Below are 16,500 nucleotides of genomic sequence, written 5' to 3'. Positions count from 1 at the left end.
TTCCCCAGCTGACGGACATATGGGCTATCGTGGATTATGAGCACTTACATGGAAGTCTTTTTGTGGATGTGTTTTGTTTCTCTTATGTGTACACCTAGGAGTGACATTGCTGAGTCACATGGTGAGTGTATACTCAACTTTATTAACCCTACCACACTGTTTCCCAAAGTGACTGCACCATTTTGCTTGCCCAGTGCAGTGGATGAGAATTCTGGCTGCTCTATGCCATCTTCAACACTTGGTATTATCAGTCTTTTAACGTTAGCCATTTTAGTGGGTACACAGCACCTTTAATTTGCATTTCCTTGATGACAAGTGTTGCTGAGCATCTTGTCATGCTCTCATTGGCCATTTTATGAAGTGGCTGTTGAAATTTCTCAGCCATTTTTTAAAAATCAGGTAGTTTGTCTTATTATTGAGCTGTAACAGTTTTCTTAAAAAATAAATTCTTGATACAAACCATTACCAGATATATATTTTTCCAAGTCTAGGGCTTGATCTAAGTTCCAATCTTAATAAATTAGAAAGATAAGAACAAATTAAACTCAAAGTGTTGAAAAAGGGAAATAAAAAAGAGCAGAAATCAATGAAGTGGGAAATAGAAAAACAACAGGTAAAAATCAATGAAACCAAAACCTGATTCTTTGAAATGATCAATAAAATTGATAAGGATATCACTAGTTTGATCAAGAAAAAAAGAGAAAAGATACAAATTACCAATATCAAGAATGAAAGAGGAGACACCACTACACATCCTACAGACACTTAAAGGATTCTAAGGAAATATTATGAACAGGTTTGTGCCAATACATTTGACAACCTAGAGAAATGGACAATTTCCTTGAAAGACAAATTACCAAAACTGATCCAAGAAGAAATGGAAATTTGAGTAGCTTTGCATAAGTGAAAGAAACTGAATTTGTCATTAAAAACCTTTGCACAAAGAAACTAAATGTTTCCCTCAAGGAAAAACATTTAATGAAAATATTTAATAGCTACAAACTATTTCAGAAAATAGTAGAGAAAGGAACACTTCTCAACTAATTTTGTGAGAGAAATATTACCCTGATGCCCCAAACAGACAAAACATCATAAGAAAAGAGAACTGTGGACCAAAATCCCTCATGAAGATAGATGAGAAATCTTTAACCAAATTTTAACAAATTGAATACAGCAATCTATGAAAAAGATAATATATCATTACTACATGGGGCTTGTACTAGTAACGCAAAGTTGATTTAATATCTGAAATCACTTAATGTAATTCTCTACATTAACAGAATAAGGGGGGGGGACGTGACAATTTTGAAAGATGAAAATAAATCATTTGACAAGATTTAATACCTATTCACAATAAAAATTCTCAGCAACCTAGAAATAGAAGGGAACTACCTCAGTCTGACAAAAATCCTATGAAAATAACATCTATGAAAATCCTATAGCTAACATCCTACTCAGTCGTGGAAGACTCGAGGGTAAAGTTAGAAACAAGACACAGATGTCTGTTCTCACAACTTCTAGTCGACATCTATACTGAAGACCCTAGCCAGTGTAATAAGGCAAGAAAAATAAATAAATAAATGGCACAAAGATAGAAAAGGAAGATGTAAAACTGTCTTTACTTGCAGACGATGTTACTGTGTACACAGAAAATCCTAAGGAATTAAAAGAAGAAAGCTAATAGAACTAATAAATGAATATAGCAAGTTTTCAGAATAAAAATCAATATACAAAAGTCCATTTCTTTATTTTTATATACCAGCAAAGAACAATTGGAAAATGGAATTTAAAAAATAGCACAATTTACAATACCATCAAATATAAAATACTTAGGAATAAATTTAACAAAATAGGTGTAAAATCTGTCCACTCAAAATTACAAAACTGCACATAGGGAAGTTAGACAAGATCTAACAAAATGAATACACCACACCTGTGAATTGGAACACCCAATGTTGTTAAGTTGAGACTTATCCTCAAATTGAGCTATACATTCAGTACAATCCAAATCAAAATCCCACAGGCTTTATTAAAAGAGCAATTGACAACCAAGTTTTAAAATTTATATGGAAAGGTAAAGGACCCAGAAGAGCCAAAGTAATCTTGAAAAAGGAGAACAGGGTCAGAACTTTACACAATCTGACTTCAAGACCCTCTATAAAGCAATAGCAATTAAGACAGGGTGATACCGGGGTGGCCCCATGGCCGAGTGGTTAAGTTCGTGCGCTCCGCTGCAGGCGGCCCAGTGTTTTGTTGGTTCGAATCCTGGGCGGGGACATGGCACTGCTCATCAAACCACGCTGAGGCAGCGTCCCACATACCACAACTAGAACCCACAACGAAGAATACACAACTATGTACCGGGGGGTGTTGGGGAGAAAAAGGAAATAATAAAAAAAAAAATCTTTAAAAAATAAAAATAAAAAGACAGGGTGATACCGGTATAGGACAAACCAATAGATCAATGAAAAAGAAAAGAGAGTCCAAAAATAGACCCACACTTACATGGTCAACTGATGTTTTACAAAGGTACAAAGTAATTCAACAGAGGAGAATATTGCATTTTAAACATGTGCTGCTTGAACAATTAAATATCTTTACGCAAAAAAAACAAACTCTAACCCTTACCTTGCGTGATACTCAAAAATTAACTCAAGGGGGCCGGCCCTGTGGCCGAGTGGTTAAGTTCGCGCACTCTGCTTCAGAGGCCCAGAGTTTCGCCGGTTCGAATCCTGGGCACGGACATGGTACCGCTCATCAAGCTATGCTGAGGCAGCGTCCCACATGCCACTACTAGAAGGACCCACAACTAAGAAATACACAACTATGTGCCAGGGAGCTTTGGGAGAAAAAGGAAAAATAAAATCTTTAAAAAAAATTAACTTAAAAAGGATCATATATCTAAATGGAAGAGCTAAAACTCTTAAAAGTCTAGGAGAGGGGCTGGCCCAGTGGCACAGCAGTTAAGTGCATACATTCCACTTCAGCGGCCTGGGGTTCGCTGGTTCGGATCCCAGGTGAGGACATGGCACTGCTTGGCAAGCCATGCTGTGGTAGGCATCCCACATATAAAAAAAATAGCAGAGGAAGATGGGCACGGATGTTAGCTCAGGGCCAGTCTTCCTCAGCAAAAAGAGGAAGACTGGCAGCAGATGTCAGCTCAGGGCTAATCTTCCTCAAAAAAAAAAAAGTCTAGGAGAAAACATAGGAAAAAAAATCTTTGTGACACTGAGTTAGGCAAAGCTTTCTTAAATAGCACACAAAAGTCACACTCTGTAAAAGAAAAATAATAAAATAGACCTCTTCTTTATTATTTTTGTCACGGACTTATTACACATTCTTTATTAGATTTTTAAAAATCCTTATTGTATTTTGGGTTACAAAAGAACTATGTTTGTTATTACAATTCAAACAATGCCACTCACAGACAGCCCTAGGGGGTACATACACACATTATCATATAGAGGTTTTTAAAAAATATTAATGGGATTACAATGTATCTCTTATTCTATAACTTGGTTTCCTCCACTTGGAATAAGTTGTGGACAAAGTTCCGTATCAGGACACACATCTCTAAGTCATCCATTTAAAAAGCTGCATAACAAGCCAAGCAATGGTTGTATCAAAATCTGTTTAACCAGTCCATATTTATAGATATTAAAGCTGTTTCCAATATTTTTGCTATTATAAACAATGTTTGTACATTTATTTTCTCATGTGCTAATATTTCTGCCTGATATATTACTGTGTATGCCTGTGGATATGTACACTTCAAATTTAGATCGATCCTAGCTAAGTGCCCTTTCAAAAACGTTGTATCAATTTATATTCCCCCAAATAGTGGGGAGAAGGCTTACATTCCTGAACACTCACCATCAATGGACGTTATCATGTTGTTACTTGTGTAATTTTTTTGGTGGCAAATCTGCTAAATGAAAAATGGTATCTCGTTGTTTTTGATTTTCATTTACCTGATTACAAATGAGAATATGCTTTCTTTTCATATGTTTATTGACCATTATATTTCTCGCGTGAATTGCCTATTTTTCTGTTGGGTTGTTTGTCTTTTCCTTATTGATTTTTAGAGACACTTTGCATATTATAGATATTGGCTGTTACTTCATTATACGCCTTGCAAGTACTCTCAGTTTACTCTTTGTCTTTTAAGTTTGTTTATAGTATCTTTCACGACACGGAAGCTGGAACTTTTTATGTAGTCTAATGAACCAATCGTTTTCTTCATATTTTCCACTCTCTGTGCAATGCGTAGAAAACGCCCCCCCTCCCCAAAGTTACAAAAAAAGTCGTCCATTTTCTTGAAGTATGTGGTGAGTTCCTGTGTTTCAGCTGTGCTGGAGCTAGGTGCTGGCTACACAGGCATTTTTGTATTATTCTGTTTGCCTGAAATATTTTACAATATGTTTTCATAAAGAAATAAAGAGAGGGAAAAGCCTAATGAGTTTTTGGTAGGGTTGCACTGCCAGAAAAAACTCCCCAGTCTGGCAAAAACAAACCAAACAAGACTGTGTGATGTTATCGCTAAGCCTCAGCCGTCGCTGACGTCTGGAATCCGTACCAGCAGGATTGAAGAGACGAACGCCCACCTCAGCTGTGGCCACGGAGGAGGGCGGGCAGGAACAGCCTCGCAGCGAGCAGAACCGGGACAGCTGCACTGGGACACTCGTGAAGAAGTGCTGGCCCACGCCACAGCCTGCAGGAACCTCGACAGCATTGTGCTAAGTGAAAGCAGCCAGTCACAAAAGGCCACTGAGGGCATGGATCCATTTATATGAGATGTCCATTATAGAGACAGAAAGCTGGTTAGTGGTCGCCAGGGGCTGAGGGGAGAGATGGAGAGTGACTGCTAATGGGTACAGGGTTTCTTTCGGGGCTGATCAAAATCTAAACTTCAGACAAATAGTGAATCATTATGTTGCACACCTGAAACCAATATAATGTTGTATGTCAATTATACCTCAATGGAAAAAAGCCCAAAAAAAATCTTCTAACCTTAGATTGTGATAATGGTTGCACAAGTCTGCAAACATATGGAAACCCTGCTGTGCCCATTTACCGCTCGTCTGCGCTTCCCTCTGGTACCATAGCAGCACTTCATTCCTTTTTATGGCCGAATACTGTTCCGCTGTGTGGCTAGGGCAGTCTGCTCATCCACTCATCGGTTGGTTGGCATTTGAGGTGTTTCCGCTTTTTGCCCATCACGAACAATGCTCCCACAAACATTAGTGCACAAGTGCTTGTGCGGACATACATTTTCGCGTTTCTTGAGTACATACCTAGGAGCTGCACTGCTGGCTCACATGGCGATTCTGCGCCTGACATTTCCCAGTGTTCTTGATGGCAAGCCTGATTTGCTGTGAGCATCTCCTCTCCCCTTCCCCAAGTGGGAGTTAAGACCATACCTTTCCTTTCCTCTCTGCAGAAGTCATGTTGGGAGGGGCGGAGGCACTAAGCTTAGACCTCAACACTGGGCCACCGGAATCCTGCTCCCGGGGCCGAACGTGTGACCGGGTGAAACAGTGTCTTGCCTCCAGTGCTCCTTGTCCATTGCTGCTGTGACAAATTACCACAAACTGAGAGGCTTAAAACAGCATCCATTTAGTATCTCAGTTTCAGTGGGGTCAAAAGGTCAGGCAGAGTATGTCTCAACCGGGCTTTCTGCTTAGAGTCTCCCCAGGCTGGAATCAAGGTGTGGGCAGACGGGGCTCTTTCCTGAAGGCTCCCTGGGGAGGAACCCATCGCTCGTTGAGGTTGCTGGCAGAATTCAGTTATTTGCTGTTTTAGGACTGGGCTCCTCATTTTTTTTTTTTTTTTTTAAGATTTTATTTTTTTCCTTTTTTCCCCAAAGCCCCCCGGTACATAGTTGTATATTCTTCGTTGTGGGTCCTTCTAGTTGTGGCATGTGGGATGCTGCCTCAGTGTGGTTTGATGAGCAGTGCCATGTCCACGCCCAGGATTCGAACCAACAAAACACTGGGCCGCCTGCAGCGGAGCGCGCGAACTTAACCACTCGGCCACAGGGTCAGCCCCTGGGGTCCTCATTTTTTGCCAGGTTGTCCCCTCCATCTTGAAAGCAGCAGTGTGCTTCGAATCCTTCTGGGGCTTCAAATCTCTCTTTCCCTTCCGCTACCTTCTCTAGCTTCCTCTTCTGCTTACTTCTTTTACCATCTGCCAGGGAAAATTCTCTGCTTTTAAGGGCTCACCTGATTACACTGAGCCCACCAGGATAGTCAAGGAGCATCTCCCTATTTGAAGGTCAACTGATTAGTAACTTTCACTACATCTGCCAAGCCCCTTTGGCTATGTAAGGAAGAAATTCACGGACATTAACAGTTTCCAGAGATTCGGGCGGGCATCTTTAGGGGCCATAATTCTGTCTACCACACTTCCCTCAGAAGTGAGCATGAGGAGCAGGACGTTTATGGATGTTGGATAGTCAAGGTGTGAGCTGGCTAGGTTTCTGTGGGTTTTGCCACCCAACATCCATTCCTATTCTTCTGCAACCATATCTTGATTTTCCTCTGGGATTACGGCCCTGCCCCCCGTCAGTTGCTGAGGGTGGGCTCATGGCTTAGGCTCGGCCAGTCTGGCCACTCTGCCCTCCTGGCCACAGAGGCTGGTGCAGGGATGAGCACATGATCCAACTAAAGCTAATGAGAGTTTGCAGAGGAGAATTTTCTGGAAAGAGATCTCACATTTTTCCCACTGGGCTTGGACATAAAAGGATGTAGGGGCTGGAGCTGCTGCAGCCGTTTTCAGCCATGAGAACAGAGCCTATCAGAGAAGGAACCCCCCATGTAAGTGAAAGGAGCCCAGGTGGATGTGCAGACATTGTCTGTGCCCCATTTCAAGTCACCCAAAGCAGTCCATGACGGAGTTCTCAGATCCGTGAGCCAAAGAACTCCCTTTTTTCTTAAACATATATAATCAAATGAATGCTTAAATCGTGTGTTTTAGTCTTGAGGATACACATTTGTGAAAATACATGGCCTTCAAATGTTGGATGCTTAGTGGGGCCAGAAAGGCAAGAGCCAGAGGCTTGGGCACAGGATGCCCTGTGTGTAGGGCAAGGCTGTGCTGAAGGGGAAAGATTGAGGGGTTATCTTTACAGAAAACAGGCGTGGTTTTTTTTTTCATTTTGGATAACTTTTTTTTTTTTTTTTAACTATGCTTTTTGGAGAGAAAAACTGGCCCTGAGTTAACATCTGTTGCCAATTTTTCCTTTTTCTTCCTCCTCAAAGCCCCAGTACGTAGTTGTATATCCTAGTTGTAGGTTATTCCAGTTCTTCTATGTGGGACACCGCCTCAGCATGGCTTGATGAGCTGTGCTAGGTCTGTGCCCAGGATCTGAACCAACAAACCCCAGGCTGCCTAAATGGAGCACGTGAATTTAACTACTCAGCCACGCAGCCCCTAGATTTACCAGCTGTTTACATTGTGCCCCATCTGCTGTATCATTCTGTCTATATTAATATGCACATATACGTGTGAAGCATTTGAGGGGGTGTTGGAGACATGATGCCCCTTTTCTATCACATATTTTCAGTGTGTATTTCCTAAGAACAAAGGACATTCTCTTAACATAAACACCTATCACACTTACCAAAATCAGGACAATTACCACTGATACAATACTATGATCTGACCCCACAATCCATGCTCAAATGTCATTATTTGTCCCAGTAATGTCCTTTGCTCTTTCTGTTCTGGTCTAGGATTCAGTCGAGGTTCACACAGTGCATTTGGTTGTCATGTCCCTTTAGTCGAGGAAGTGATATTTGAACTCAGCTTGGAAGTTTGAGCAGGTCCTTTACTCCCCAGGAGAAAATCTGAGAGAAGGGCAAGAGCCTCAAGGCAAGGGGCTCCGTGGCTGCCCACTGCCTGCTGTTTGCATAGGGATCTGGGTTGGTTAGGAGGCTTTCAAGGCAATTAGCAGTGGCTTAGGCAACATAGTCATGGAATTTCCTCAGAAGACAAGGAGTCTGGAGGCGGGAGTTCCAGGCTCGGCGTGGTGGCTCAGTGATGTCATCAGAGGCCCAGGCTCTTTCCACCTTTGTGCTCAGCGTCCTGGGAGTGCTGGTTTAATCCATGGCATGTGACTGCACATTCCCTGGCTGGCTGCCACATGCCCACATGCCATGTTCTCACACTAGTGCGTTCAGAGAGAGTGCACTTGTTCTCTAGGGCTGCCACAAGACATACCATGGACTGGGGGCCATAAGAAGTACCACGGGCCAGGGGCCGTAAGAAGTCCCACGGACCGGGGGCTGTAAGAAGTCCCACGGACCGGGGGCTGTAAGAAGTACCACGGACAGGGCGCTGTAAGAAGTCCCACAGACCGGGCGCTGTAAGAAGTCCCACGGACTGGGGGCTGTAAGAAGTCCCACGGACAGGGCGCTGTAAGAAGTACCACGGACCGGGCGCTGTAAGAAGTACCACGGACCGGGCGCTGTAAGAAGTACCATGTACTGAGGGCCTTAAACAGCGCACATTCATCATCCCACAGCTCTGGAGGCTGCAAGTCTGAGATCAAGGTGTTGGCAGGGTTGGTTTCATTGAGGCCTCTCCCCTTGGCTTGTAGATGCCATCATCTCCCCTGTGTCATCACATGGTCTTCCCTCTGTGTGTGTCTGTGTCGGAATCTCCTCATGTTTTTCCTTTTTTAAAAAAGATTGGTCCTGAGCTAACATCTGTTGCTAATCTTGTTTTGTTTGTCTTCTTCTTCTCCACAAAGCCCCCTGTACTGACTTGTGTAGTTTTAGCTGTGGGTCCTTCTAGCTGTGGCACGTGGGATGCCACCTCAGCATGGCTGATGAGCGGTGCCATGTCCGTGCCTGGGATTCAAAGCCGGCGAAACCCTGGGCCCCTCAAGCAGAGCGTGCGAACTTAGCCACTCGGCCACGGGGCCGACTCCCTAATCTCCTATTGTATAAGGACACCAGTCAGATTGGATTGGGGCCCACCCTAATGACCTCGTTCCACCGTGATCACCTCTTTAAAGGCCTTGTCTCCGAATCCAGTCACGGCCGAGGGGCACTCGCAGTTAGGGCTCCAACATGTGAGCTGGGGGGACACAGTGCCGCCCATAGCAGAGGGAAAGGGACAATCCTCCTTATGGTTCTCTCTTGTCTGAGAGGAATATTATCCCCAGAAGCCCTGAGTAGACTAGAAAATCACTGAATATTAAGTTGCCACTTTGAGGGGTGGAAATGGCCAGAAGGCCCGGACCAAGTCCCCGCTTTGTTACCCCGGAGCGGCGTGTCCCTGTGCAGTGTGCCTCCTTCCCAGGGTTTCCACCCACCTGTAAGATGAGGGTGGTCCTGCTAGTGACAGCAGTGACAGCCACTGTTCATGGAGCACAAGCTCAGCGGCAGGCCGGGCGTATGACTTCCTGTCTCACAGCAGCCGGCAAGGGGAGCGCTTCGCGCAGGCTCAGCACCCGTGCACGTTCCGACCCCTGCCCACGAGGCATCGCCACCACTCTGGAAGACCCTTTGGCTCACCCACTGAGTGCTGTGCACCCCAGTTTTGTACTCACAGCCCAGTACACAAACATGTCTGCAAAAACATAGAATGTATAAAAATGTTTTACCTGTTCTTAAACACTACTTAAATGAAATCTACATACGTGTTCTCCTGTGTCTCGCCTTTTTCTCTCTCACACTATTGTTGGTGAGATTTCTGCATGTTGATGTGTAGCGCTGCTGTCCATTTTCACTGCCGTACAGTATTCCATTGTGTGGATATAACACGATTCCCTTATTCTTTATTCTTCCTCCTGTGAGTGGACCTTTGGGTTGTCTCCAGGTGTGTTGTTACTGTGGTTGTGGATATTTCAATTGGTGCCGCCAAGGACTTGACCTATGAGTGGAATTGCAGAGTTGACATGTAGGCATTTCTCTACTAGTTTTGCAAATTCCTCTCCCAAGTGCATTTGCTGATATACACTCGCGCAGCAGTGCGCCAGAGTGCTTGTCGCTTCGCCTCCCCAATGACATCTGGGCCTCCCATCAGTTAACCCTTCAATTTCTTCCCACAGGAGATGGGTGAACTGCCCCGCCCATGTGCTGGGCCTCAGGAAATGCTTCTGATTTCTTTGTGAGTGGTGCAAAGCATCCATGCGCTTCCCATAAGTCTTGCCTGTGCGCGTTTTCCTGCAGGCTGGGCTGCATCCTGAGCCTGTAGGTAGATTGTATGGAGGGCGATGGCCAGCAGAAGTCAGCCCTGTTTACATGGCTATTTCTCTCTCTGTCTCTTAGTCTCTGTCTGTCTCTGTCTCTGTCTGTCACTCTCTTTCTCTCTCTGTCAGAATTTGTCTCTGTCTCTCTCTCTCTTTGCCTGTCTGTCCCTCTCTTTCTGTCTCTCTCTGTCTCTGCTGTCTCTCTCTCTCTGATGAGGATGTGCCCCACCTCCACCCTGGTGGAAGAGGACCTCATCACGGAAGATGCTGGTTGCTGATGGAGGCTGAGAGGGAGGACAGGCCTGACTGCACAGCATTTGACGCAAGTTGAGCTGAATCTTCAAATTGGGAGGCTCCTCTCAGATCGTGGCCAAGCAGAACTCTGTGGCCATTCTGCCTATCCAGGATGTGCCTCCCTCTGTGAGCCTGGCACCCAGGACCCCCTCATGGGGACTAACGTTGTTTTGTGGACTCTAAGTAGCCTTCTGCGTGTGATAAGATGAATTGAGAGCACCGATCTATTTGTTCAGTATTTACTGAGGTCCTACCGTGTGCCAGGCTGTGTCTGAAGTTCCAGGTACAGAGGCAAACAAGATGGATGAGGTCCCAGCTCCGCCCTGGGCTAGTTTGTTCTCAGAGCCATCCCTTGCTCCTCCCTGCTCTTCCCTGTATCAAGGGGTGGTGGAGGGAAGCCCTCTCCCGCAGGGTAAATTTCCCAGACTCCTTTGTCAGCTGATTTCCTGCTGATTCAGCCCATAGGAGGCCCTGGAGGGAGACAGGAGGGCGGGAGGAAGGAAGAAGCCAGGGGATTTCTTACCCTTCTTTCCTGTCTCAGGTGGCATCTCTGCTTGTGGCCATCTTTCTTCTGTGGCTCCAGCTCCCACAGGACAGCCCTGCTGAGCATCCTCTGGGTCACCCCAGGCCCTGGACACAGGAATTACCACCTCCTCTCTTTGTCCCTCCAGCCCTGAGTGAGGTAGTCACTTCCTGCTATTAATTTCTGGCTTGCCTCACTATCCCCTGTTCTCAGCAGTTCCACGTCCCTGCAATTAAACTTTTAAATTAAGTTTTAAGCTTTCCAGGTGGTTTCTACTTTCCTGGTTGGCTCCTGGAGATACTGTCCCCCTCTGCATGTTGTACACATTAGAGTGAAGGGAGACAGACAATGAACAAATGAAGAAACAAACAGTTATGGTAAATGCTATGAAGAAAATAAAACAGGGTCTCCTCCTAGGGGATGAAGTTCATCCTTGGGGCCTGGGGGCAGAGAAAGCCCATTCAGGAGAGAAGCAAGATGTGCAGGCTAGAAGAACAAAGAAGGAAACCATCATTTATTGGACACTTACTCTGTGTCACCTCAAATAATGATAGTCTTTACAAGAACTCTGGACACACATATTTGTGGCAGAGACTGCTAGATATCCTTCAAAATCCATTCTTCCCTTGTTCTGTGGGAGAATTTTGGCTGAGCACATGGCTTCCCAGATGAAGATTACATTGTCCAGCCTCCTTTGCTGCTAGATACAATCATGTGACTGTGCTGTAGCCAATGGGATATAAGTGGATGTGTTAGTTTCCAGGAAACTTCCAGAAGAAACAGCTGATGTGCACATTTTGTCCTTTTGTTCACTTCCTCTTTCCTGCTCCCTAGAGTACAGATATGATGGTGAAACTGTAGCAGCCATCCTGGTTTATGAGGTGATGTTGGGAATGAAGGCCATGAACGGAGAGCAACAAGATAGAAAAAAGCTTGGTCTTGACACCAGGAGTGACTAACAGCCCTGGATGACGTCCCGCTGAATTTTCACATGACAGAGAAATGAACTTCTATCTTGTTGTTATGTGCAGCTGAATCTGTTCCTAGCAATACAGCACTAATATTTTTATTTGATAGATAAAGAAACTGAGGCTCAGAAAGGGAAAATAACTTCCCCCTGGGTCTCATAGCCAGTCTCATAGAGCAGGGACTCAAAATTGAGGCCATCTGCTGTCAAGGCTTTTTCCGCTCCACCATCCTACCCATGCATCATGTACCCATATGTGTAAGAATTCCCAAGGAAATGGGCCAGTCCTATGCACGCCAGCAGCCCCACCTCTCTGTCTCACTTCTCGATCCAATAGGTATATATGGCTCTTTGCTAATAACTATTGTTCCGTTTATCTATTGCTGCATTAAAAAACTACCCCAAAACTTAGTGGCTTAAGACAGTTCATTATTACTATATCTCACAAAACTGTGGGTCAGGAATTTGGACAAGATGCAGCTCATACCTGCTCTGTAACATCTGGAGCTTCAGCTGGGACACCTCAGATGGCGGGGTCGGAATAAGTGGTTGGCTGACACTTTCTCTACATAGTCTCTCCACCTGGCTGGCTCGGGCTTCCTCAGCGCATGGTGGCTTCATGGCAGTGGGACTTTCTACACTCATCTCATTTACATCTCAGGACTCCCATGGAGAGGGTTTCAAGAAACAGGGGTGGGAGCTGCTAATCTTTTAAGGCCTGGGCCTGGAAACTGCAGTGTCACTTCTGCCATCTTCTCTCGGTCAAGCAGTCACAGGGCCCAGACTCAAGGGGAGGGGACATCCCTCTTAGTAACAAAGAATTTGTGGCCATTTTGAACCTACCATAACTCTGATTACCAGGACTCTTTCAGTCATAACAGGCAAAAACCCACCTCAGACTGAGTAAAGGGAAAGTGGGGAGTTGTATTATTGGCTCACGTGACTGAAGAGCCCAGGGATTCATCCGGCTTCCGGCACGAGGTTTAGGTAGTCTTGGGAGTCTCGGCCCTGACCCAGGCTCCAGGGCTGCTGTCTGCCCAGATGCTGCCCAGAGCCTGCAGGGCCTCCAGGACTCCTATGCACCCTGCTGTCACCCCCGCTGGCTGGGCCCTCCCCAGCAGGCAGTGGCCTCTCAGGGAAGGCAACATTTGGGGAGAGGTTTGGATTATGTGAAGGAGTCAAGTGGGTCTCTAGGCAAAGGCAACAGCAAGTACAAATGTCTTAGGGTGGACGTGTGCCAGATACGTTTCAGAAACAGCAAGGACGCCAGTTGGGCTGGAGTTGGGCAAGCGAATGTGATGAGATTGTGAAAATTAACACAGAAACTTCATTTAAAATGGGGGGAGGAGGCCAGAAGGGGGAGCTCTCATATCCTACCCTCAGCATCAACTGCAGACCCAACAGGAAGAGGCTCTTGGCTACCCCAGCAGGAGGGAGATTTTCTCCTTGCCTGCCAACAGCCCAGCCAATGAGAGACGGTCACAGCTCAGCCAATGAAAAGCCACTACACTTCCAACTCCCAGCTTCCTCCAACGGACTCTTTGTTCATAACAGCCCCTCTCAACTCCTCCTTCTTCTCTATAAAAGAACATTCCTCTCCTTTGTTCTCTGAACTTGCCTGTGGTTTGCCACAGTTTGCATGTCCTGAATTGCAATTCTTTGCTGTTCCTGAATAAACCCATTTCTGCTGTTAAAATAACCGTTTTACTTGTAAGGTCAACAAGATCAAAGAGGCGATGAGGGACCAGATGGTGTGGGTTCCTCTGAGTGAGGCAGGAGCCATGGGAGGGTGTGAGCAGAGCAGGGCTGGGGTATGACTGACATTCCTACAACATCCCTCTGGCTGCTGTGTTCTGAATGGACAGTGGGGAAGCTGGGGGACCTCCAGCGAGAAAGCTAGTAATAATCCGGGGGAGACAACGGCAGCTTGCACCAGGTGGTAGCTGTGTTGACGCTGGGAAGTGGCCAGATTTGGGAATAACAGACTGAAGGTAGCTGTGCCAGAAGGAGAGGGGAGGATGTTCCCATGACCTTGGCTTCCACCTCACTAACTTCTGGGGGCTTATCGCTCTGGCCACCTCCCTGCTCACTCCGGCCTCGTTTTACCCTCTCCAGTCTCTGCTGCCGACAAAGTGTAAGAGCAACTTTCAAAATGCAAATTTAACCCATCTACCAAGGCAATTCAAGGCCATTTTTTTTCATCTTAATGTGATTTCCATGTGGTTCAAAAAATGTATAACTAGCTCATTGATCCCATGATTTTGTCAGTAATATAAATTTACCATTTAGAAACAATTGATTTATAAAGGCATGAATTGATTTAGAGAACAAGATTCATGGAAATAGCACAAGAGGTGACAAGATGTTGCAGACAATCCTGAAGATAGAATACCAACCAATAGGACACGACTGGGCTTTGGGGGGCCCTGGCACCCCTGGGCTCTCCCTTCATCCCAGCCACATGGAGCCTCTGCCTTTCTCAGGACACACGGAGCCCTCGTACCCTCTGGCCTTTGCATATGCTGTTCCCTCTGTCTAGATTGCATATGTTGCCTCTCAGATTTTATTGCAAGATTGTTGTTTTCAAGATAGACTTTTTCACATTTAAATATTTAACCCATCTGGAATTCATTTGGATATATAAGAGAGGTCCCATTTTATTTTCTTCCAGATGGATATTCACTTGTGCCAGCACCATTTATTTCACAATCTACCCTTTTCCCACTGAATTGAAATACTACCTTTGTCATATGTTACATTCTTATATATACTGGAATCTATTTTTGGATTCTCTATTCTTTCCCATTGTCTATTCCTCTGCCAATGCCATATTGATTTGATTACAGTGGCTTTATAGTATATTCTTATTTCCGGTAAGGCAAAAACCCCACGTGATTCTTTTTCCAATTTTCCTTGGTTATTCTCGGGCATTTATTCTGCCTCACAATCTTTGAGGTCATTTTATCCAGTCTTTAAAAACAAATCCCTCTGTTGGTATTCTAATTTGAATTATATTAAATTTATAGAGAAAATATGGGAGAACTGACATTTTTATGGTATTAAGTTTTTCATCCAAGAACATGGCATGGCTTGTTCTTTTCCAGATCTCATTTCTCAATCTTTCAGAAGATTTAATCCCATTTATGTTTCTATACTTTTACTTCCTATGCTTCATTTCCATAAACAATATACAGTGCTGTTTCATGTTTAAAATTCTGTCAGTTCTTTCTTTGACTGGAACATTATGTGCCTTATATCTATCCATGCGATGTAACCGTGCATGGCATTCCACCCAAAGAATGTCCCACTATTCGTTTACCCAATACCCTTGAGATGGGTCATTAGCTGGCATCCAAAGTTTCTTTTTTAATTTTTTTTCTTTTATAAATAGTGCCCCATGAATATCCTTGCCTACATCTCTTTTGCTCATGTGTGAGGGTGTCTCACATGCCTAGAAGACAAATTGCCAGGTCATGTGGCATTTCTATCTTCAATTTGACAAGATACAACCAAATTACTCTGCAAAGAGGCTTGTACCAATTTATGTTCCAGCCAATAAGGCAGGAGAATTCCTGTTTCCCTATGTTCTAGCCAGCGACGGGAATTTTCTCCCCGACTTTTCTTCTTGGCAAATTTCTGTTCTTCTCCATCTTTATTTTTCGATGAAAAAATTTTTTTGTTTTGCTTTTTAATCTTTATTTACTGTATAAGATATATATGAATATATACGTGTGTATATGTGTGTAGATATCTATCTCTATCTCAAGCTCTATCATCTATCTATGTAATTTTAACAGTAATCAAAGCTTACACAGTGAAGTCTTTCTTAGATCCCTATTCCCAGCCACCCAAACCTAGCCCCTTTTGTAGGTGCCAACCCTTTTTTCTTTTGTTTTCCATCCAGAGAAATTCTATAAATATGTAAGCAACCATGTATCCATCTTCTCTCTCTCTTTTGTTTGGTAAGATTTTATTTTTCCTTTTTCTCCCCAAAGCCCCCCGGTACGTAGTTGTATATTTTTAGTTGTGGGTCCTTCTAGTTGTGGCATGTGGGACGCCGCCTCAGCATGGCCCGACGAGCGGTGCCATGTCCGCGCCCAGAATCCGAACTGGTGAAAACCCTGGGCCGCTGCAGCGGAGTGTGCGAACTTAACCACTCGGCCACGGGGTGGCCCCTGACTTCTCCTCTTATCTCCATTTTTAATCAAATGGTAGCATGTCACACTTACTCCTCTGCACCTTTCGTTTTCCACTAACTCTATCCTGGGGTCATTCGATATCTGTACATAAAGAGCTGCCTTTTACTTTCTTCTCTCTTTCTTGGCTTTTCTTTCTTTTTGGTGTGTGTGTTTATGCGACAGCAGCACCACATCCGCTGTCTGGCTGTATGACAATACTTTCAACAGTCCCTTCGCGATGAGCATCTTTTGTTTCCAGTTGTTTGCCAAATGTACAAAGCTGCAGTGAATTCCCTTATAAATTTCACAAGTGGAAGAGCACACCAATCAGATAAAGTCC

The sequence above is a fragment of the Equus przewalskii genome, chromosome 15 (genome assembly GCF_037783145.1).
Source record: "Equus przewalskii isolate Varuska chromosome 15, EquPr2, whole genome shotgun sequence".
NCBI classification, from domain to species: domain Eukaryota; kingdom Metazoa; phylum Chordata; class Mammalia; order Perissodactyla; family Equidae; genus Equus; species Equus przewalskii.
Note: the sequence above shows the minus strand (reverse complement) of the source record.